Source organism: Loxodonta africana, chromosome 1 (assembly GCF_030014295.1).
Source record: "Loxodonta africana isolate mLoxAfr1 chromosome 1, mLoxAfr1.hap2, whole genome shotgun sequence".
NCBI classification, from domain to species: Eukaryota; Metazoa; Chordata; class Mammalia; order Proboscidea; family Elephantidae; genus Loxodonta; species Loxodonta africana.
Window position 1 is genome coordinate 87,997,323 of NC_087342.1, and position 22,340 is coordinate 88,019,662.

The 22,340-nt window shown below is 38.7% G+C and overlaps 1 long non-coding RNA gene across 1 annotated transcript in view; it reads right to left on the bottom strand.

The window, feature by feature from the left end:
- The window catches only part of LOC135233021 (uncharacterized), a 146,973-nt gene extending 124,917 nt beyond the window's left edge, over nucleotides 1-22,056 (bottom strand). The window contains exons 1-2 of the long non-coding RNA XR_010323722.1: nucleotides 20,929-22,056; nucleotides 11,805-11,970 (exon numbers count right to left, since the gene is read on the bottom strand). This is a non-coding gene — a long non-coding RNA (uncharacterized LOC135233021). The remainder of the gene's footprint in view (nucleotides 1-11,804; nucleotides 11,971-20,928) is intronic.
- Between the last annotated feature and the right edge of the window lie 284 nt (nucleotides 22,057-22,340).

The window sequence follows — 22,340 nt, forward strand, 5'->3', positions numbered from 1 at the left end:
GATCCAACACCTGAGGGTAGCCAGCTGAAAATATCTAAAAAAGGGGAATCTGAGGTTGGGGGTATAAGGAGCCAAGAAGTCATCTGGCGAATTAGTTTAATATCTTGTTCCACCTCTTCTGAAGTGTTAATTCAAGCACAGCCAGAGATTTCAGCTATAGCAGAGACTCCTCCTTGCTGGGCTGACAGGAAATCTAGGGCAATTTGATCATACAAAACTACTTTGGAAAGTGAGTTCAATGATTTTCTTGAGTAGTCGTAGCATTGGCAATACATCTGCTATTCCTTCCATGGTTCTGGAGATGATACGGATGGTGTGTTCTAAATCTCTCACTCTGTACCAAGGGAAGAATATCCTCAAAAAACTCTGACCTGAACGAGGGAACTTGTTTAAGGAGTTCCCTCCATCAATCCCTTGCTCATCTCCTGACCGTTTGTCTCTTCTCCTTTCTAATAGTTTCAAGTGGTCAGTCCAATATAAACTTGCATCCTAAGAAAGACTGTCTAAAAAGATTACCATATGGCCTAAGGTAAATTCTCCTGTCATATTCCAACCATCTAAACAGGATAAAGTCCAGTTATAGGACTCATTATTTAGATTCAAATTATCAATGATGGGGCATCTTGAACCTCCACAAAAGAATATGTATTCATATGGGGCACATGTTATGTCTTCCTGGTGTCTTTACCTAGGAGAGGGATGGTTTGATTCATCTGTGCAAACCAATTACCTGTCAAGGAGTTGTTGCCAATAGACAATCATCCTAACCTCAGCCAATTCCACATTTGGACATATACACAAAAAAACTTTTTCCTTGTAGACGTGCTATTAAATTTCCTGAAAAAGCCATGTTCCAATATCTGGGAGGGTCATTATGTGCAATTAAGGTCTGATTTTTACAATCTGAAGTGGAGATCAAGGGTATTTTGGAACACTCAACTCTAATATGAGTCAGATTGAAACATGGGACTTGGCGTTGAGTTGGTTTCTCAAGAGGATGCCACAGTCTCACGTGTACGACTTGCCCAGAGGTGATGTTAAAATTTATTACAGCAGGGGGAGCAAAGCTATGATTCAGTATGGGAGTAGCTAATGGATCTGAGTTCTCATGCACAGTTTTGGGTAAAGGATGACAGATCCAACATTCAGTCAGATTGCAACTACCTGAGTAAGCCTAACAAAGGCATTCTCATGCCAAGAGTTAATGGGAGCTGTGATGAACAGCAGTACGGGCAGAAAGTTTAAGAACGGCTTCATAGTGGAAAAATAAAATCCAAAAAAAATAAGCAAAGGCTACCAGCACACAAATAATAAAAAAAAAAAAAATTTTTTCTAGTGATGATAAAATAAACTATTCTCTAAAATTGGTGTTATAAAAGGAGGTTTGGGTTTCCAGGAGAAGAATAAACTATTAAAACAGAGACTAATACCCCACAGTTGGAGTCCAATGACAATAAAAAGAATTAGGATAATTGGGAAACAAATTCTTAGTAACTCTACAGCTAAAAGTTTGAGTTTATAACACAAAAAGCCATTTCAAAAGCAATTGCAAGTTATAATTTCAAATTAACAAAAATGACCATAATGGTCAGAAGGTGGCACTACAAATGAGTTAGACCATTAAAACCATCAAAATATCCACAACTAAAAATTTGATCCTGGTGACTAAGAAAAATTCAAAAAGAGTTAAAGCCCTCATTTAAACACCTTATTTTCACAGATGCTAATTGGCATAATATAATCACCAAAATTACCAAGATATAATTCCACAACCATGCATAACAGCTAATAATACAAAGATATCAAAAATGACAAAGAAAAAGGCAACCAGTCCAACTTTTACTGAAGGCTGCTTAGGTAGTTTCAGGTCATGTCCAAAGATCTTGGGAAAGCAGCCTACCCAGTCTTCATCTGCTTCTCTTCCTGACATTCAGCAGTTGGGATTTTCTTCAGTTGGTATAAATGAATCCAGGCCTTAACTCCCTATAATTTAACATCACAAGGATTAGTGAGAAGGACCAAATAAAGTCTTTTCCTTCAAGGTTTGAGAGAATCTTTTAAGTGTCTTTTCCAGTAAACACTATCTCCAGGTTGAACATTACGTAATTTAGATATATCTTGCTTTTGATTATCAAAAACTTGCTTAACCTGTGTAAAGTATTCTTTAGAAATTGGATCAAAGATTTACAACATTTCAAAATATTTGAATCAAGGCATGTCGCCCAATAGGGGAGGACCATTGGCCGTCCAGTGATAATGTCATGATGGGTCAATTTGTGAGGTCCAAATAAAATAGCTCTTAAATTTAAGAGGACCAGTGGCAGCACCTTAGTCCAATGCAATTGTAAAGATTTGGAAAGTTTGGCTAGTTTTTATTATACTGTTAGTTCTTTCAACTAAACCAGAGGATTGAGAGTGATAAGAACAATGAAGTTTTTGAAAGATGGGGAAGATTTTACATACTTCCTTAATTATTTGCACAGTGAAATGGGTGCCTTGGTCACTACAAAGAACCTTGGGGCTCCCCAAGTGGGGATAATGTTCTCAAGAAGTTTCTTAGCCACAAACGTGGCAGTAGTTCAACAACTGGGGAGAGCTCCTACCTAGTGAGAATATCTACAAATCATTACTAATGTAAACTTTTAACCACTTGAGATGGAAAGTTCAGTAAAATCAATCTGCCACTCAAGCATTGGTCCCAATAGCAAGGGAGAATTCCCAAGTGGAGCTTTATAAGGTTTACCTGAATTGAGAGCAAATCGAACATTGGGAAGCCACTTTTTCAGCAGCTTCATAAAAATGCCCCTACCAGTATTTCTTTAAAATCTCTATCATCTTATCTCTTCCTAAATGGGTATTCATGAGCAAAGCCTCTAGTAAAGGGGTTTGCAGGGATTTGGGGAGAACTAAGTTCTCATTGGGACCAATCCATAGTCCAGAGGTGGGGCATTAGGAATAACCATGTTTCTTCCATTTTTCAACTTCATCATGTAGGGCTGATTTTTGATGTTCAAATAAATCCTTTAAGGTAATTCTTCCAGGCCTAGAAGGATTATCTACAAATCATGTTAAAAGGTCATTCATCACCTGAAACAGTCTCCCAACATAAGGGACCATGCATAACTGTTGAAAGCTTGTGAGAAGCATTGACAGGGTTGAAAGGGTGGGTATGCTCCTTAAAACTATGAGAAAAACATGGTCTACAGTGACAGAAAAACCTCCCAACCAATGGGCTTCTAAAGATCTGATAAGTTCATCTGGCATTATTCCTATATTATCATGCCAGTAATTTCTAACCATAGGAATACGTAAGCATTCCAGCAAGATGGTTTTTTTATTAGACCCAATCCACACACCAGTGGTTGGGTCTTGATGACAGGTGGCCTGTTCCCATTCTCTAATCTCCTCTACCGGGGGTAATCGTTGATGTTTAAAAAGTGATTCTGAAATTTCTTTTAGGTCAAATTTTGATCAGCAACATTTTACAGGTGCCATATTTACAGGCCTCTTAACTTTTATTATTAATATCTAGTCCCTCCTTTTCATCATGATCACTAGAGGAATTACCGTGGTCATGAATGAGGGTGGTGTCTTTAAAGGGTGATTGGGCAGCAACTTGTTTAGCTGCTCTGTCAGCTAAGTCATTTCCTTTAACTTCCCCTGTTCATGGATCTCTTTGGGTTGGTGGACTGGATTTTAATTACAGAAATCTCATAGGGGTAGCAACAGAGCTTCTAAGAGTCTTCTACTAAGGATCCACTTTTAATTTGGGTCCCAGAAGAAGTTAGGGATCCCTTTTGTTTCCATAACATGCCAAATTCATGAGTAACTCCAGAAAACATAGCTTGAGTCCTTAAAAATATTTACTGACAATCCAGAAGCCAGTTTGCAAGGCTTCATGAGTAAAATTAGTCCAGCTTGCTGAGGGGAAATGTCTTCAGAAAGGGGACACACTTTTGAGGATCTCAGTTCAGGTAGTCACAGCATAACCTCCCTGGTAGTGAGAGCTGGTAGGTTCAGGCTTTAAATATGACCCATCAACAAATAGAACTAAATCAGGATTCAATATTGGGATTTCTTGTAAATCTGGTCTAGAAGACAAACGTTGTTCAGTAAGATTTAAGCAATCATGGGGTAGGTGGTTAGCGTGATTAGGTAAAGGTAACAATGTAGCTGGACACAGAGAAGTTTGAGTATGTAACTGAATATAAGAAGCAACCAAAAGGAGAACTTCATAAGAAGTCAGCCTGCTGGCCAACAGGTGTTGAGTAAGTGTTGAATTTAAAATGGTCAGCATAACATGAGGGATATAAACTTCAAGATAATTTCCTAAAACAATATCTGCTGTGGTCTCAACTAGTCTAGTGGCTGCAGTGACTGCTGTAAAGCAAGGGGGGTAACCCTTTGTGATGGGGTCAAGTTAGATGTCATAATAACCAATGGATTTCAGCTGTTCTCCACATTTTTGAGTGAGGACTCCTAGAGTGTTCCCAAAAATCTCATGGACAAAAAATGAAAAGTCTAAATTATAATTAGAAAATCCTAGAGCAAGAGTGTTAATTAATGCTTCTTTTAATTCAGTGATGGCCCTTTGGCCATCTTCAGATAACTGGAAGGGGTCAGGCTCTAAACTCTTTAAATAATGATAAAGAGGTTGAGCCAAAAAAGAAAAATTATGTATCCAAGTTCTGCCATAGCTGCAGATTCCTAGAAATCCTTTTAACTGTTTCTTGGTAGTAGGGGCTGGATAAGCTAAGATGGTCTCTTTTTCTCTTGGGGTTTTTAGTGACCCCTTTTGCTGAAATAGTATGTCCCAAGTACTTAACAAAAGGTTGGGCTAACTGTAATCTTTCTCTGGAGGTTTCGTGACCGCCTCTGGCCAAATATTCTAACAAAAGGATACCCAGTAAGATATGCCTGTTGAGTGTTAGAAGAGACCAGTTAATCGTCCACATATTGTAATGATGTAGACCTTTGAATGAACTGTAAAGTCTATAAATCCTTATGTAAAATCTGAGAAATATAGGCAAAGGACTCAGTAATGGGGCATGACAGTCCAGGTGAATTTTTGGTCTCCCTAAGTGAAGGCAAACAAATATTGACTATCCAGATGGACTGGAATGCTTAAAAAAGAAAGAAAGAAAACACTGCAAAGATCAACTAGTATAAAGTGAGTCACTTCAGGGGGTACATTAGAAAGTAGAGGCGAGGGTTAGGAACTACAGGGAATCTTGGAATTACTATATGATTAATAGCATGCAGGTCTTGTACACATCTCCAGCCCCGATTGTTGGGTTTCTTAACAGGGAAAACTGGAGTATTGAAAAAACCGGTGCAAGGTATTATTAAGACTTTAGCCGAAAAGTCTTGAATTAGAGGAACAATTCTTTCCTTAGCTTTTCATTTTAAAGGGTATTGAGAAATTTTACGTAAGGGCTTAGAGGTATCTATTTTAGTTTTAATTGGTTCAGAGGATAGGACACAACGAACATTGGTAGAAGTAGTGGCCTATAAACTTTCAGGTACAGAAGAAAGGCATTCCATAGAATTGCATATAGTAGGAGAATGACTTTCTTGTGGTGGTAAGCTAAATGCATGTAAATAGCAATAGGCTTCTTCACTTGAAGTATTTCCTATCATGGAGTCTGTTGATTGCCTTCAGGTAAATCTAATAGCATTTCTCCCGTTTCTGAAAATTTTATTTGGCAATTCCATTTGGATAACAGATCTCTTCCTAATAAATTTAATGGAGTATCTAAGCTAAGTAAAAATGGGCACATGCACCCATGTTCGTTGCAGCATTGTTCAGCACAGCAAAAAGATGGAAACATTCCAGATATCTGTCAACAGACGAATGGATAAACAAACTGTGGTACATACAATGGAGTATTATGCAACAATAAAAAACAATGATGAATCTGTGAAGCATCTCATAACATGGATGAATCTGGAGGGCATTATGCTGAGTGAAATAAGTCAATCACGAATGGACAAATATTTTATGAGACCACTACTGTAAAAACTCATGAAATGTTTATACACAAAAAAGAAACTATCTTTGATGGTTATGAGGGAAGGGAGGGGTGGGGATGGAAAAACACTTAATAGACAATAGATAAGTAGTACCTTTGGTGAAGGGTAAGACAGTACACAATACTAGTTAAGCCAGGACAACTTGTACAAGGTAAGGTCATGGAAGCTTCAAAGACACATCCAAACTCCCTGAGGGACTGAATTGCTGGGCTGAGGGCTGTGGGGACCATGGTCTCGGGGAACATCTAGCTCAATTGGCATAACATAGTTTATAAAGAAAATATTCTACACTCTACTTTGGTGAGCAGTATCTGGGGTCTTAAAAGCCTGTGAGCGGCCATCTAGGATACTCCACCGGTCTCACCCCTTAGGGAGCAAGGAAGAATGAAGAAAACTAAAGATACAAGGGAAAGATTAGTCCAAAGGATTAATGGACCACATCTATCACAGTCTCCACCAGACTGAGTCCAGTACAACTAGATCGTGCCCGGCTACCACCACTGACTGCTCTGACAGGGATCACAATAGAGGGTCCCAGACAGACCTAGAGAAAAAGTGTAGAAGAAAATTCTGACGCAAAAAGAAAGATCAGACTTGCTGGCCTGACAAGGACTGGAGAAACCCTGAGAGTATTGCCACCAGACACCCTTTCAGCTCAGTAATGAAGTCACTCCTGAGGTTCACCCTTCAGCCAAAGAGTGGACAGGCCTATAAAACAAATTGAGATTAAAGGGGAACACTAGCAAGGACCAGAAGGAAGGAGAGGACAGGAAAGCTGGTAATAGGGAACCCAAGGTTGAGAAGGGAGAGTGTTGGCATGTCATGGGGTTGTTAATCAATGTCATAAAACAGTATGTGTACTAACTGTTGAATGAGAAACTAGTTTGTTCTGTAAACTTTCATCTAAAGTACAATAAAAATAAATTAAAAAATTACTGGGTGAAAGAATAAAAGCACCCATTTGTTTCATAACCTCTGGCCTTTTGAAAATGTACAACATGGTCAAGTTGAAAGAAAACTCCAAAGTTCGCAACAGTAGACGTGATTAGCAATATCTCCAGTTTAATGGTGAAGATTCTGAAGTCCATGAAAGTGAAGTGACTTGTACAAAGTTAGAGAGTAGATCATTCGTATAGCCAAGATTAAAACCCTGAACTAGTTTAGTGTTCTCTCTACCATATATTCAGCCCCTAGGATTCCATAAGAAAAGAGGAAACACAAAAAGAGGAGAAGGAGGATGACAAGGTATCAAAGATAAACTTTCAGGGACTTCAAATTTCAAAAAGAGTTGGCTCTGAAGAAACTCTAGTTAGATAATTGAGAGCAGTATATCTTCATAGTGAAAAAATTAAAAAATAACAAATTCACGTCACGATTGTTCTTCATACTCAGTGGGAATCTTCCATTCCTGTCACAGCCTCTGTACAGAAAAGATTTCCTCAAACCCGCATTGCCAAAGTTGGGATTATTGCTGATACCTTTTCCTTGTCTTCCCTGATTGTCTTTATTCCCCACAAAGAAGATGTTTCTTAAATTCTCTAATTTATTTTAAGTTTTAAAAATTTTCTTAGAGGAAATTTTCAACTCAACATCAAAAGAAGTGTACATTAGACACACTTCTTGTTAATAAAGGCCATTGCTGGTTGTAATGGTAGACTCTGGAAGTACAGAATCCTGTGTGAGGCGTGGCCCTGTTCAGCAGCTGTGGGATGAAAAGTATGACATCTTAAGAACTTCTAGAACCCATAGCTTCAGAGCTGATATTTAAGATGGCCAGAGAGCAAAACTTGGCCCCCACCAGCCTGCTCCCCAGACAGACCGGTAGATGTGGTCCCTCTTTAGGGAGCTACCAGCTCTGGCAGGGCTCTTTGAGCCTACGGGAATTGTGTGACTGCTGTGCTCCTGACACCAATCATCTCTGTGAGTCCCCTCTGTGCGCATGAGTCTTAGGGGAGATAGTTACTCAGAGGAGAAGAGACTCACATCAATGACATTTCTTTCTTCCAGGGTGACCAGCTCAGAGCCTGGAGGCTCAAGGACTGAAAAATAAATTGAAAGATGCTTCTGGAGATTCCTTGGTCTCCAGGACCCCTTGATACTCCAGGTAGGATATGGTTCCAAAAGGGGGGATGGGAGCAGAGGACATGCAGAGCATTTCTCCAAATCACTCTTCCTCAGTTAGTTTTTCTCAACGTTCTTCCTAAGATAAAAGCTGAGCCCTATCTCTTGATCCTACATAACCAAGTAATAAATTATTCTGGTTCTCTTTCCCATCTTTGGCAAGTGTTATCCACTCCTGCTCTGCTGCCTAACGCTTGTGGGGATCAGAGTCTTCAATCATGCCAGAGAGATTAGGAATGGAAAGAAACATGGAGTGTAATTAATGATGGTAAGCCAGATTTTCCTTCCTATAGCTCAGAATTAAAAACAGTTGTCCCTATCAAAAAATAAAAAAGAAAGAAAACTAAAACTCAGGAAGGCCAGAGCAGGAAGCTCCCAGGGAAACCTGAACCTTCACCCAACAGGAGAAAATTTGGAGAATTTCTCCCCCTACTTGTTTTCAGAGAATAAATGTCTGGAGTGATGGGTAAGAGAAAATCCTTCATCAACTTCTGAGGAGGGGAGAGAGACGGAGGAAGTGAGAAAACTTGAAATCTTTCACTTCTGAATTATACTCAGAGACAGCTAATCAGCAGCCCACTGTCCTATATTTTTAAACTTTAGCTGTTTTCATGTATATCTCCTTTGGTTCAACTTTGTCAAGAGCTTCATGAAGAGAAGTGATAATATCAGTGGCTCTTTTTTAGTAATATCTTGAGATTTATTTCTAATAAAATTGTATATTCACCTAGCTTAAAAAGTTAATAATAAGGGAAGGTATAAAGTGAACAGTATTTATAATATTTCCACATTTTTGAAGAGCCCTTAGAGCAAGAAGCAGAGGCGATTTACCACAGGTTTCAGGGGAAAACTTGACTCAGAGAATTAAGTGAGTTCTCTAAGATGACCACAAGAGAGCTGATAAATGCATCTACTAGCTCAGCTTCTAGGCAGAAGTATTTACAAGCAACTTATGAGCACACAGCCTCCTGTTGGAGAATGGACAGGGTGAGGCAAAGGGACCATAAGGCTATTTATTTCACAGCAAAAGTAATGAAAGCAGAATCTGGTTTACCTCTCTCTGCCCCCTCCCACTCACTCCCATCCTGGAACATAAAATAAAAAACAACAAAGATGTATACAGGGAAATGTAAAGCTAATATCTCATGACACTAGTCCTAGGGGTCCAAAAGAACATTTAAATGCACCCCAATCAATTCTCTCTTTCAGACTTTAGCATAGAGGAGATGAAATGTGGTTGTTCTTTGTGGAGAAGAGAATGCCAAAGAGCTGCTAACCTGTGCGCATCCAGGCAGGTTTATAAATGTCCTGGAATAACAATTGGAAGGAATGATGTTAGATACAGGTAATGCTGGCAGCACAAAACCTAGTGATTAAGAAAAGGATGAGGAAAAGAAAAAAAAAAAGCTCAGGGCAGATTTTCATGTTTGTGCTAGTGGTTTATACATTTTTGTTTATTTGGACAAGGGAGGAGGAAAATGGAGAAAGTAACTTCTCACTTATCGTCTCTGTCCTCTATGTGATTTAGCTCAGTGGATACAGCTGAGTTTTTTGGTTTATTCGCCGTAAAACTCCCTAACTTCAACCTTTTCCATGGTTACACTCCCCACTGACCAGTAGTGTCACAGATGTTTGCTGTTTGTCACACAGGGAAAGAAATATAAATGAGGGAAAAACAGAAATGTTAAAGAGTAAATCCAACCCTGCCATTCTGAGCCTGGCAAATTGCTGAGACCATAGACATAGAAAGGTCGACAAGGGCCTTGTGAGACATAGATATTGAGTTTACAGTCCCACTGGAAAGATAAACTCATTCACAAGAGAATTAAAAACAAGGTGTCAAGGCAATAGGTGAGCCCAGGAACCAGAAGCCTTGGGTTCCAGTTCCCACATTACCATACACCAGCAAGGTGACCTTCGACAAGTCACCTGCCCTCTGGCCTTCAGTCCACTCATTGTAGTTGAGGTCATTGGACTAGAATATTCAAGTACAATTGCTGCTCTGACAATCTGTATGGCCCTCTCTGGAAGGATGATAAGAACTGAAGAATGTAAAAGTCAGTGGACTAGAACAGCTGGAAGTTGTTTTTGTTGTTAGTTGCTCTCGAGTTGATTCTGACTCATGGCGACCAAATGTGTGCAGAGTAAAACTGTGCTCCATAGAGTTTTCAAAGCTGTGAACTTTGGAAGTAAAATTGCCTGGGCTATCTTCCAAGGAGCCTGTGGGTGGGTTCAACTGCCCACCTTTCAGCTAGTAGTCGAGTGCTTTAACTATTTGCACCAGCTAGGGACCTCAAAACAGTTGGATAAGGATTCGTGAATGAGCCAAGAAGGATGGTTGCTATCTTACAAAACAGAAGGATGCCAAGTATTAGCAAATGCACTGAGGCAGGAAGGAGCCTGGAGGATCAGCGCATAATTAGAAAAGCTGCCTGAACCAATGCCAACCATTAGATTCTTGGAATGTTAAATATGTTCAGGAATTAATGAAATATAGAGTTTACTAAGAAATCTCAATGTATGAAAATGGAACAGTTTTATTTTTATGGTAATTGCCGCAAACTATGTTCTATTGACACCCTCCCTTTCCCATTAATGACCCTCAGTCAGATTTCCTAATTTGTTAGTCACTTTTAGCTTTTAAAAGTGCTCTGGTTATTAAGACTGTTTACTTTTGTCCTTTTTTTTTTTTTTTTAATTCAGATGTGATTTTTAAACTTCGATCATATTTTCACTTCAAGGTTCTTTTATTAGTACTAGATTTGGTCCAGTAGCTTCCCCTTCTGATTTGGGGGAGGTGAAGAGAATATACTGGCAGTGTTGTATCTTCTTGGTTGTGGTAGCTTCTGCTCTAGCTCTTCATGTGATTAATTTAGACAGGTGGTGACCAGCTCCCCTAAGCCTTGGCCACCAACTCAGCTTCATCTTCCATTTGACCTCCAGCTAGTGACCTCAGATGGAATTCCTGATGCCCAAGACTCTGCTCTATGATCTAGTGTAGCCCCTAACATCATCTGCCTCCCACAACTCTAACTCTGGGGACTGTACCCATGAGTAGGGTCTATCTTCCATACTCCTGGGAAAGAAGTAACTCAGAAAGCAGGGTATGTTCCTTCTCCATCTGGTTGCCACACCACATCATCTCTCCCAAACCTCCTCCCCTAACTCTTCCAGTATGCTGCTGGCCAGCAAGCCCAGTAGCTTAGTGGGCATCTGGCTAGGAAACCAGAAGTCAGTCCCCCTCTCTCTGCAGGCACTTGTCTTTCTCTTGGCTTCCAGGAAGAAAATCAATTGCCAACACACACTCTTACCATATCAAAAGGCCAAGGATGGAGAGAGCTGGTCTTCACAAACCTCCCTCACTCCTCGCAGCCCTCCTCTAACAATAATTGGGGCTAGAGAGGGTGGAGAGATAGTTCTCCTTCTACTAACGCAACACCTGTCAGCAATCCCTGCTGGAAGGTAGCAGGACCCCATAGAAAGTTTGGGTTTATAGTATTTTGGGGGAAACAGGAAAAATTCCATTGATAAACCCGAAACTACACTTTTACAGTTAGATGCTATACAGGGTCTGTAAAGGAATGCTAAGCAATGGAATTGGAACTTAATAATTTACATATAGATATAAACAAATATAGGAATCATTGTACCTTAAGTAGAGGAATGATGGGATGAAAGTGTGTCCAAAAATATCCATCTGGCAGGGAATGCAAGACACTTTGTAGGTGGTAGAAACTGGATAGCAGTTAAGAAGCAGCTTCAGTGATTCCTTCACTCAACACTTGATCTTTACTGCTCCATATTCTGGGTGAGTGCCTGGGTGGTAAAAACGGGTAAGCACGCAACTTGACACAGTGGCTGCAACAATGACCTCAAGCATAACAACGATTGTTAAGGATGGCGCAGGATCAAGCAGTGTTTTGTTCTGTTGTGCATAGGCTCACTATGAGTCGGAACCAGCTCGACAGCACCTAACAACAACTAACCGAAAGGTGGGTGCTTCAACGCCATACAGAGATGCCTTGGAAGAAAGCCTAGTGATCTGCTTACAAAAGGTTGTGAAAACCCGATGGAGCAATTCTACTCTGCAACACATGGAGTCATCATGAGTCGGAATCATCTCAAGAGCAACTGTTTCTGGGTTTTTTTTTTTTTTAATCTTCCAGGAGGTACTCCAGGCTTTGAATATAGGCTTTGAGAATACGACCATGAAAAACATACAGCTTCTACCTTTAAGGAGCTTAAGTCTAATAGTAGAAACATAGATATAAACGAATATCTTGTGAACCACTGTGATAAACGTCAAAAACATGGAATAAACAAAGTGCTATAGAGAAGCTTGAAGGATGAAGCATGTAACTGTCAGGAAGCAGAGAAAGGCTTCACAGAGGAGGTAAAATTCAACCCGAGTCTTGGTGGATATGTTGGAGTTATTAGGTAGGATAGGGTACAATGTTTACAAAAAGATAGAGGCATGAAATGAAAACTGGAGTTCATATTGCCAGTTACCAGGCTTGATGTGGGGTGTAAAGATTCATGAGACTGAAAAGGTAGGTTGGATCTAGATTATGAGTAATCATATATGTTCTACTAAGAAGTCTGGACCTTGTAGTCTAGGCAATCTCATTTATAGAAACGTCAGGGTCCTTGGAGTCACAAGGATCTCAGTTTGAGTCATTGCTCCACGTTTTACTAAATAACATCTCTGAATCTCAATTCTTCATCTGTGTCATGAAGGTAATAGTACCTACCTTGTGGGATTGTCATGAAGATTAGATAAGAAAGGTGTAATATATATTATACATATACATAAAATAATTAATGTAAAGTTCCAGAAATTCCTCTGTTATTTTTCAATAATATAGAATCAATAGAAAATTTTAAACATAGGAATAGCATGAAAAAATACAAAGACTCATAACTGTGTATAAATGAGGCCGACTAGTTTCAGGGAGCTATTATTACATTAGCCAAAGTAAATTATGATTAGGATTTATTTTAAACTATTTTTTTTTATGGTAATAGGAGTAGAGAAGAGGAACCTAACTGTGAAATTTTTCTGACATAAAGCAAGCAGAATTTTTCAAAAGATTGGAGCAGGGGGCACAGGGAAGGAGAGAGAGGAAAAAGTTATCAAACATGAATCTACATTCCTATCGTGGGGAACTTGCTGGGTGCTGGCACCATTAGCCAAGGAGATGGTACTAAGTTTTAGACCAGGGTGGTGATGGGACAATGGAAAGTAAAGGATGAACAATTAAGATTTTTTTTCTTATGGCTTCAAGTGTGTATTGCAAGCACGTGTAAGCGCATATAGACAACTAAAATAGCCTGTAAATAAACACTCGAAAGTATAAGTAATGTTTATCACTAAATGGAAGAATTTCAGGTGATTCTTGTTTTTCATTTTAATACTAATCAAATTTTCTCAACTAACAACATATATATGACACCAAAATAAAATGTTTTAATAGAAAAATTTTTAATATTTTTATATTAAAGATGTGTTTATTATATATAATAAATCTTTATATATAGGTTGTATTTATTATAAAAATTTGTAAATATAGAAATGTAAAGTTTTTTAAAAATCACTGGTAATTTGACTCTTGAGAACATATACCAGATCATACCGAATATAAGGTTTTGTAGCATACCTTTTTTTCACTTTACATTTTGTCAAAGCAATTTCCCCTGCATTTTAATGTATAGTATATTAATTTTACTCCTAGTGACAAATATTTTAATATTTCCTTTTTAGAGACACATCCAAGAATGAAAGATTCAAGAATTGGAAATCTGTGTAAAACTCGTGTCCTGATAAAATCAACACTGTCATCTTTATCCATCCTAGTGTTAAATTTTTACCCTGAAGGCCTGAGTTTCGTCTGAGGCTTGCTTTTCTGGTCAATTTGAGTTTAAATACAGGTTTATATCAACGTATTCTAACTTCGAAAGATCCTAATCCATCCAAAACTTCTCACCCGGGCTTCTAAATTCACCCATTCATTCTAAACTGTGCTCTCCTCCTGAATCTCCCATTGGGCAAGAGAGCTCTTACTCTGCCTCTGATACCCAGAATCCGTAAGTCTCTGTGAAGTGCCTCTGTCCCCTGCTGTCCTGACAGCTGTACAAAGGGAGACAAACACGCATTGCATCCCTACCACTGAGAGCTGATGGCATAAGACAGAGCCATTGACTCAGAGTCCTGTGTACAGGACAGGCAGAGAAAAAAGCAATAGGATTTCATATCTCCTCCAAGTCCAAAATGGGTCCCTAGGTGGCACAGTTTGTGCTGGACTGCTATTCAATCCAAACCTACCAGAGGTATCACAGAAGATAGGCCTGGAGATCTTTCCTTAAGACTGTGGTTAGTTGCCACTGAGTCAGTTCCAACTTACGGCAACCTCATATGTTACAGCCAAGAAAACCCCATAGACCAGTTGTATTCTGTAACACATGGGGTCACTATGTGTTAGAATCAATTCAATGGCAACTAACGACAAACAACAACCAAGTTCAAAGGTTAAAGAAACTTAGAGTCAGAGAACACACAAGGGCACACCCTAAATAGTCCTTAGAGATGCTAGGTAGAATCACAAATTGCTATTTTTGAGGTGAAAAAAAAAAAGTTAAATACCAACAATTTCACGTATGGTTCAACCTGTACAACCTATGATATATGTTCAGTCTAGCAGGACCCATTGATGCCAGGCCCTCCGCTCTAAACTATCTGATGAGACATCTGGGAAATGTGGCATTTCAGGATCTATTCAAATGAGAAAAGAGAGACAACCTTGGATATTTGGTATCCTATTTAAAAAGAAAAGAAAGAAAGAGAATTCTTTGCTTTGGAGAAGCTGAGAAGCAGCCAAGGAGTAAGTTAAAGGAAACACTAAAAGTGTGTGTATTTCTAAAATGGTGAGCTAGGGCTAGGAACATGACCACATAACTGAGGGTATCTCAAGATCTTTCACCCACTCCTCTACTCGCCACATTAAACCACTTGGCTGAATGGAGAGATTTAATCGCACCCTTGTCACTGAATTTGTCTTCCTGAGATTTTCTAACTCCCCACGTCTCCAGCTGCTCTTCTTCTCTCTCTTCCTCCTGGTCTATGTCTTGTCCCTGGTGGGTAATGCACTCATAGTGCTCATTGTGGCCCTGGATGGGTGCCTCCACACTCCCATGTACTTCTTCATTAGCAACTTCTCCCTGGTAGAGTTCTGGTACACCACAGTCACTATACCCAAGATGGTAGCTAATTTTCTCAGTCCCCAAGGGGTCATCTCAGTTCCCAGCTGCATCACCCAATACTACTTCTTCTTCTCCTTGGCTGCCACCAAGCTCTTCATCCTCACCACCATGGCCTTTGACCGCTATGCTGCCATCTGCCGCCCACTCCACTACCCACTGCTGCTCAGCTCCCAAACTTGTGGGACTCTGGCTGGGGTCTGCTGGTCCATGGGATTTCTCTGCCCCATGTTCCCCTCATTTCTCCTTACACAAATCTCTTTCTGCACCCCCAACCAGATTAACCACTTCTTCTGTGATGCTGATCAGATTTTTCGTCTTTCCTGCACAGACACATACGCCATCCAAGCAGTGGGCTATGCTTTCAGCACTGTCATTATCCTAGGAGCCCTGGTCTTTACCATGGTTTCCTATGCCCAAATTCTGGCCACAATTCTAGCCATGACCTCAGCTGCTGCCCAACGCAAGACCTTCTCCACTTGCACAGCCCACCTTTCTGTGGTCACCATGTACTTTGGCACTCTCATATTCATGTATGTCCGCCCAGCAGTGAAATATGAGTCAAATATCAACAAAATTGTTGCCATCTTCTACTCAGTCATTACCCCACTTCTTAATCCTCTCATCTATATGCTCCGCAACAAAGATGTCAAGGGGGCTCTGAAGGTGTTGTCATTCCGGATCCAAAGAGCCTGCCACCCAAGCAGGGGCCTTCAGTGATGGTCCCACATGAGAAGCCAGAAGAAACTAGTGGAATATCAAAATGGAAAATCACCTTTAATCATTGCTTTTTGCCTGTGCAGTGTAGCTTTATGTGTGTGTGTGTGTGTGTGTGCGCACGCATGCCCACTTGTGTGTGCAAATTACTCCTTAGATACATGATATTCTTTGTTTCTGTGTGTGTATATATGTGTGTGTGTGGTGAATACATAGGTTAAAAAAAATTGCCATTTCCACAATCTTCACAGGTACAGTTCAATGACATTTACGTTCGTCATTTTGTTCAAAGGTTTACCTGATCCTTTCCTGAATTTTTTCATTACCCTTAACAGGAGCTCAGTGTCTCCTAAGCCCTGTGTCTTCCAGCAATAAGTTCATATTTTTTTATTTTTAATTTATTTTTCAAAATGATACATAATCTTGATGTGGTTATCTATGGCACATTTTAAGTGAAAGACTTGATTCTCCTTCCACCTGATATGTTCATGAGCTTCCTGTTCCTACAGTTGTTCAGCTTTTGCTAAAGGAAAAGGGGTGGATAACTTCCTGTTAATATCGCTGCAGGGAAATGGCTCAGGCTTTGTATTCCATGCATCTGGATGAGATATTCAGCTCTGCCTCTTACTAGCATCACTTGGGTAGGTCGGTAAGCCAATGAAAGCTCTGCATAGGTAACCATAAGGCAATAGAACATTTTAACCTCCTTCAGAGTTTATTCTGAAGTTCTGTTGACTTAATAACATGTAAAACACCAGCAAAAATAGCATGTAAAGGACTAAAAAATAAAATAAATGCTTTATTTTATTATATTAGCTTCCTTCAACCATAATTACAAAGGTCGGACTTCTGCCAAAAGACTTTTCTTTTTTACAAAATGCAATATTTTTTCTGATTATAAAGACAATGCATCCATTGCAAAGTATTCAAACAATACAGATTGCATGCTATAGAAAATAAGAGTCCCATCCTCCAACTTCACCAGGAAAACTTAATTTTTCAGTAGCATCCATAATGGTGACTGCAGCAACTTGAATTGAAAGATGTTTTTCATTCATATGGTTGAAAATAAGGCAAACCTGGGGGAGGGGGGAGCTATATTTCAAAGTGTTCCAAAAGTGGAACATTCATAAAAATTAGACTTATCCTTCTGAAAGCCAGAAAATTTCTACATGGTAGACCAGTACTTCGTATTATGCCCTCATTTCTTGAAAAAATCTTTTTTTCTTTTTTTAAGTGCAATGACATATAGCCCTGCCTCTGACAAAGCTGATGACTATCATGGGTGCTAAAAGGACTCCTTTCAGGGCTGTTGGAAGTGTCTGTGTTGTGAGAGCTGTCAAGTGCTATCACTGACAAGAATGTGGGAGCTTTATCTATCATTCAAGTAAATACAGCCAGAATGCTCCCTAAAGGTTAGGATGGTTTGACTTTGTCTTGCTTACTTTGGACATGTCATCAGGAAAAACCAGTAGCTAATAAGGACATCGGAGTCCTGGTGACATAGTGGTTAAGAGCTCAGCTGCTAACCAAAAGGTCAGCAGTTCAAATCCACCAGTCACTCCTTGGATGCCCTATAGGGCAGCTCAACTCTGTCCTATAGGGTCACTATGAGTCAGAACCGACTCGACGTCACCTAACAGCAACAGCAATAAGGACATCATGGTCAATAAAGTAGCGAGTCTGCAAAAACGAAGGAAACCCTCAAGGAGATGGACTGATACATAGCTTGCAAAAGTGTGCTCAAGCATACCAATGATCATGAGAATGGCTCAGGACTGGGCAGCATACAGTTCTGTTATACACAAGGCAACTAACAACAACAACATCAAAACCAGATGCATCACCAAACATCGAAGGAACTACCCCCAGAGTATAAAGGTTTTTTTTCCCAAAGTTTTGTTTGAAGGAAAAAAAAAAAAAAAGGTTTACCATTTCCAAGACATGAACAGTTTTTGTAGTTTCCAAAGAGAACTCATAAAATAAGAGTGCTCTGATGGCATCAGCATGAGCAGAGCAAACAAACAAAAGCTGCTGCATTGAGAGGTGTCTGCGGATTCATTCTGTTGTACACCAAAGAGAAATGGCAATGATTACTTCAAAATGCTTACAAAAAAATATCATCTACTCTAGAATATATCACGTCTTTAACAAAGAAATAACTTCCAGTTTTTCATATGGTTCAGCCCACAAACCAGCTGACCCTTTCCAAGGTACATGGCTTCACTAAGCTCCCTGTAACTCAAGCTTCTTCAGTTTGGCTATCTGGGAAGCAACTGTATAAAAGCAGACCAAACCCATTGCCTCAAGTCAATTCCAACTCATAGTGACCCTTAGGACAGAGCAGAACTGCTCCATAGGGTTTCCAAGTTGCAGCTGGTGGTTTCGAACTGCTGAGCTTTTTGGTTAGCAGCAAAGCTCTTAACCACTGTCTTGGCAAATTCAAGGCTGTATGGTAAGTGTCCCAACTTTTTCAAGTAGGCTTCTCTTACGAGACGAAAACAAAAATCCAGACATTGTTTTGACCCATTTTCAGAATATGCAGATTTGAGATGCTCTTTCAGTTTGCTTGCTTTCATATTTCTAAGAATTTTTCCACACTAAAAATACTGACTTTTGTATCCCATCATGTTTAATCCAAGTGACACTCTAAAATACATAGTTTTCATCACACTTTCTTATATTTGATATTTCAACTTAATTGGGTCTATAAAATGTAAAATAAATAAAGCTAAAGTGAAATATTTTATTCAATTGACATTTTTTAGAAAACAAATTTTGCATAGTTTTAAAGAAATTTATATATCTACATAGAAATACTCAAATTGTACATTGATTTTAAAGATATAAAAATTTTTAAATGTCTTTTTTAAATAAATTTAAATATCTTATTTTAAAATAAAATATTTTTTAAATTATGACAATTAGGCAAAATAAAACTGGTTTTTTCATTTGGTCAAAGCTTAAAGTTTTTTACCTTAACCTGGAAAAAGACACCAGGTTAGTTCAGGTGTAGTAGTTTAGGCAGTAGTTTAAGAGCGGTGACCTGCCTGAAATTCAACTTTTGTTGTACACGGAGTTTCATGGCCTTCTGTGCTTCCCTAGAAATAACAGTTGTCATTCCTGATATTCTGTTTTCTCATGAAGTTATCCTTTAAGTACTCAGTATTTTCACGAAATAATTATTTAAGAAGATCCCTTGGTATCAGTGGAGTAGCAAGCCTGCGGCAGTGAAAACAGTCCGCCCCAGGTGCAGGAAATAAGGAAGTGAATTGTCTATGGAGAATTTCAAAACAATAATAAAACCAATAAAGTCACCTGCTTTTTATTATTACCATGTGTAGGCAATTCTAAAGAATGTTGGTGATTAAAAAAACTCTTCTCCACCCTAAAAATTTTTTGTTGTTTTTGTTGATCTAAATTCCAAACAATTGCTGCAGTTACTGTTGAGTTTTTTAATAAAGCTTCTGTAACCTGGGTAAGCTTAAGGTTGGCACATTTTTATTACTTAATCCTTAATAAACACTGTAGCCTCAGTCAGCCAATTGCCATCAAGTCAGTTCCAACTCATAGCAACCCTATAGGACAGAGTATAATTGCCCTGTAGAGTTTCCAAGGAGCAGCTGGTGGATTTGAACTGTCAACTTTTTGGTTAGCAGCTGTAGTTCTTAACCACTATACCACCATGGCTCCTACTGCTAATATTACTGTGGTTGGTTGCCAAATTCTACATGGAAGTTAATTCAGAGAACTTGTTACATATATATAATTGGTGCCTGACAGGCTCCACTGCCACCTTAGTTTAGATGAATTTTGTAACAATTTGGAATCTCCAGTTCATTTTGGGATTACGTTTTGTTTCTCTAACCCCTGTAGTACTAAATATGCCCTACACAATAAATTCAAATGATAGCATAGCTATTTTAAGACAAAGAAACAGAACTTAACTCTCTTCAATTTCATTCTCTGTGGCCACTTGATTTCTTACTTTCGTTAAAATTTAAATTAACGAAACAATGTGAAGTGTGAGGAGTAAGTTTTTTTTTGTTTGGTAAGTACATTTGGTTCCTATGTGAAACATTTTACTGAATAATACATTTAAAATTGAAATTTATTCTTTTTAATTGTTCTTTTTTAATTTTGTTTAAACTTAAATGTAATTATTCATTACTGCAACAAACCAACATGTAAGTGTATTTCCTTTTTTCCAAAAATATATTAATATAATTTTAAAATATTATTTCTTACTCTCTTCCTTTTTAGTGCTGTAATATTTATTTTATTTTTTATAAAGTTTTATTTGTTTGACATGAATACATATTCACAGTTCAATAAGAGAAGATTTCCACTTCCTGAATTTCCTTGCTGGTCATTATTATTATTTACTTCATCTCATAATTATTACTAAAAAATAATTTTGTCATAGGAGGCATATAAAAGAATTATCCATGCTAGGTACACCACTGACTTGCTCAGTTGTCTGTGTATGCAAGGCTTTACTGCATCCAAAGACAGTATCCAAAAAAAGAATACAAGAGAAAAACAAATAAATAAAAGAACCATGCTACATACAGAACTTATAGCACTGCAGAAACCCATATCCCTGCGCCATATATTAACAAAATAAAATGTTCCTTTAAACAGTTCTCTCTACCATTAGAAGTATTTGAACTTATCTGACACACTGTACAGCTCAGGTACCTATTCACATTATAAAAGGCTGCATCACCTTAACACACGTTAAGGATTCTCATTTGAACTCTCTGGTTTTTCAAAACTTTAATGGACAGTAAAATTACTCACTTCCATCCACATACTGATCAACAAACAATCCCCAACAAGAACGCTGTAAAGCAGCATAGCTGATTCATCCACAATGTAGCATCACCCTTGGGTGGCTGAGCAACCACTAGGGGCAGCGTTTCCTGACAGCTGGCCAGCTTTGTCTACACTCAGCAGCAGACCCAACGACTGCTACAATTCTTGAAGTAATAACGAACATAAACAGTTTAGATATCTAAAACAACTCTAATGCAATATGAAGATTGTACACACATTTCTTACTGACGACAAAGTCACAGGTACTGCTAAACCACTACGATTCGTTGCCAAATTAATGATTTAGGGAATCACTAAATTTAAATAACAACGATGTAATCTTCCCCACTCAAGCTCATGAACCTTAGATCTTTCTTACAATGAAGTGTGAGAGCAGAGAAACCATGATTTCTGTCAAATTATTAAGGCATACATTGTCTCGATAATCTGACAGAAACCAAAAACCAAAACCAAACCCAGTGCCGTCGAGTTGATTCCGACTCCTAGCGACTCTATAGGACAGAGTAGAACTGCCCCATAGAGTTTCCAAGGAGCACCTGGCGGATTCGAACTGCCGACCCTGGCTTCAAATTCCAGATTTGCCACTTATTAGTTGTATTAATTTCTCCAAGTGCCTTAATCTCAATTTTCTCATTTTAAAATAGGGCTACAGTAGTATCTTTTTGGGTTGTTGTGAGAAGTAAATGATAAAAAAAAAAAGTTTTAAAGCACATAGCACATTCTAGTCTGGCACATAGCAATCACTCAAATATTCACTAGAATAATCCCTTTTGATCTGAAATTAGTCGGTGAAATGTCACAAAACAAGCTTTGAAAGAGGCCCATAGTAAAATTAATTAGTACAAAGACATATCCACAGAAAAATTAGAGAACAAAATGCTGGAGATGCTGAGCCACTCAAAGGTCTGAGAGGGCGCATGGGCTGCGATTGCAGCTCACCACTGCCATCCTGTGGCAGCAGGCTTACACTACTGCAGCTTCCTGATGAATGGGACCTACAGGTGATGTTTTGTGATCTATTTTATTTTTTGCTTGTAGCACTTTTGCAGTTAAAAAAAAAAAAAAACTTTAATAATTAAAATATAACTTACTTTAATTCAGCCTAATAAGTATAAAACCAAATACGTTGCTGTCGAGTTGATTCTGACTGAAGCTATATTACACATGATAACATGCAAACCTGGAGGGAAAAAAAAAAAACCGATTAGAGTTGTTGGGCCACAAATGGGTGCTATCTGAGAGAAACGACTGGTTGTCTAAGATCAAAAGAAGAAAGGAGCTAACTAACGTTAACTGAGCATTTACTCTGACAAATGGTTCGTGTGTATCATTCATTCTTCACTGTAACTCAATACACTTCACTTTTACACCTGAGT